The sequence below is a fragment of the Grampus griseus genome, assembly GCF_964374135.1.
Source record: "Grampus griseus genome assembly, chromosome: 2".
Taxonomy (NCBI): Eukaryota; Metazoa; Chordata; class Mammalia; order Artiodactyla; family Delphinidae; genus Grampus; species Grampus griseus.
Genome location: NC_139018.1, coordinates 168,603,831 through 168,606,650, shown reverse-complemented (window position 1 = coordinate 168,606,650; position 2,820 = coordinate 168,603,831). Strand labels below are relative to the sequence as shown.

At 44.9% G+C, this 2,820-nt stretch overlaps 1 pseudogene across 1 annotated transcript; it reads left to right on the top strand.

Annotated features, from left to right (window-relative positions):
- Positions 1 to 1,642: 1,642 nt before the first annotated feature.
- LOC309819411 (ADP-ribosylation factor-like protein 6-interacting protein 1) lies at positions 1,643 to 2,290 on the top strand (annotated as a pseudogene). The gene has a single exon. The product of its transcript is annotated as an ADP-ribosylation factor-like protein 6-interacting protein 1 (transcript).
- The last annotated feature ends 530 nt before the right edge of the window (positions 2,291 to 2,820 follow it).

Below are 2,820 nucleotides of genomic sequence, written 5' to 3'. Positions count from 1 at the left end.
AATCCCCCACTACCAGGAGCCGAATTTCCCAGTATTACTATTTTGCTCCATGCTGGAATCACACCCCCTTCCCCATCCCAGTTTTCTTTGTTAGTAGAACAGAAATTGTATTAAAATGTCCATCCTCCTCCCATGTATCTCTGGGGGCAAATCCTGATTTGTCTATGCCAGTGCTGTAATTCATTTCCCCTGCTTCAATGATATGTTTAGGAAGGGTCATCTCTCAGTCAGGAAACTAGAAGCTACTCTTTGCAGGCTAGATATAAAGGGTTCTAATACAGGGAACTGGTGGTTTACCCAGAAAAAAGGCCTAAGGGAGCGGTGGTCAGATAAATCACAACTGACCTTCTCAACTTGAAGCACTCAAAACTCACCTTGAGGTTTCTCCGAGTATCACATCCGCTCACCGTTCTGGCTAAAACAGACGGAGCATAATGGCCTCTCCGTCGCTCTGACTCAAGGGTGCCTCCTGTCCACATGCTCTAGTCTGGAACCATACGCTCAAGGGGATTCTAGCAAATGTCGCTCCTGCCTTCTCCTCTTCAGAGCAAAGGAGACCTTAGAAGGGGTGGTGACAAGGCCAAGTCAACAACGGGTAATCCAGCACGTGTGCCAAATCAGCGGCGGCGCGGGAGGCGAAGGGAGCTGGAGAGCTTCTGATAAAGATTTATTTGCTGATAAACTAAAGAAAACAAAGACTCACAGTAAGAACAGTCTCTCTTCGTTTTCCACTGGATTTTTTTCCCATGTGACTCTTGGAACCAAAGACTCGATCTTATGATCATGAGAGGAGCCAGTTGAGATGCAGGCAGACAGCATCTGTGTGAAGGTTGTCCAATCTGAATTTCTTTTATGTGAGAATAAATGTTATTATTTAAGTCATGTTCAATTGTTTTTTTCTGTTAATTGTAACAGATGTAACACATTACTTAGATCATGGAGGTAAATCCCAGAAGAAAGCATTTACAGGAGTGAAAATGGGAGCCTTGATAGAACCAGACCAGGGGTAATGAGATGTGGTACAGAGCACATTGGTTTTTATTCTATGCCTTATGCTATTTCACATCACAAAGAGGATATATGTACTTGGACAAAAAATTGAATTAGAAAAGGGACAGTCTGACATCTCATATCCATCTCCACATTGTGCTTTTCTCGATTTACTCTGATCTATAGAACAAAAAGAAACGGCAGCTAAATGCAACCGTTCATCCTTGCTCTTATTTCAGGCGATCATCAATTCCAGCTGCCCGCTGAGGAGCTTCCTAAGTGAATTCCATTCTCATCCCCCTTGATCTACTACCTGTCACCAAAATAATCATTCCTCGGGGCAAATATGATCACATCCCTCTCCTGCTTAAAATCCTTAATCGAGGGACTTCCCTGGTGGTCCAGTGGGTAAGACTCCGCGCTCCCAATGCAGGTGGCGGGGGTTCGATCCCTGGTCAGGGAACTAGATCCCGCATGCATGCCACAACTAAGAGTCTGCATGCCACAACTAAGAGCCCGCATGCCGCAACTAAGAAGTCCGCATGCCACAACTAAGACCTGGTGCAGCCTAAATAAATAATAAATAAATATTTTTAAAAATCCTGCTCTCACTAGGGTTGTCGCAAGGGGCTCTGAGGAAAGCCAGTTTGGGGGGTGTCTTGCTCTCGCTGAGGGGGCACCTCGGGAATGATGGAGGAAGGAGATAATCGCAGCACCAACCTGCCGGCCGCGGGGACTGCAAGTCTGGAAGAGCAGCTGCAAGGATGGGGAGAAGCGATGCTGATGGCAGATAAAGTCCTCCGATGGGAAAAGGCCTGGTTTCCACCTGCCATCATGGGTGTGGTTTCTTTGGAGTTTCTGCCTATCTACTATCTAGATCCATCCGTTCTGTCAGGTGTTTCCTGTTTTGTTATGTTTCTGTGCTTGGCTGACTACCTTGTTCCCATTCTAGCGCCTAGAATTTTTGGCTCCAATAAATGGACCACTGAGCAACAGCAGAGATCCCATGAAATCTGCAGCAATCTAGTAAAAACGACGCAGAGCTGTGGGCTGCTGGAAACGCCTCTTTACGCTAAAGGAAGAAAAGCCTAAAATGTACTTCATGACCGTGATCATTTCTCTTGCTGTGGTTGCTTGGGTGGGACAGCAAGTCCACAACCTCTTTCTCACACACCTGAGAGTGACTTTCTTACTCTTGCTTCCTGGACTAAACCAACATGGAATCATTTTGAAGTACATTGGAATGGCCAAAAGAGAGATAAACAAGCTTCTCAAACAAAAAGAAAAGAAAAATGAATAATGCATCTGCTTTATCCAGTGTGATTAACGGCATATACGTGGTCCTTGGGGACAGTGTCTGTTATGCTGTCTGGATACTAAAACGTTACAGAAGTAGCTCTTTGCTGTCCCTCATTCTGCCCTTAGTTAGTAGAAATTCCGACTTGCCAAGTAAGGCTGTATGCCCAGTGTCTTCATGGGTATGTTCTCATCAGCTGGCCTTATATGGACAACTCATTCATCATTACCACCTGTCTTGGTTTTTCTCGCCCAGGGTTAATTGAACTCATATTTTTAAAATAATACAGTGGTGAACGTCATCCTTTAGTACAGTTAACAGTGGCTTGGGATAACCGTTCAAGTTGATCTTTGCTTTAGCTGGATACAAGAGAGTGGTCTGTGACTACAGGAAGCTGGTTCTACTGTCTGCTTCCACAGTCTGCTTAAACAACTGTCTGGCTTCATGAATATACAAACCAAGTTTACCACTTCTGATGAAGAGACCGATTAAGATTCACTCCTCATTCTGTCTTGATACCGTGGAGAAGAATC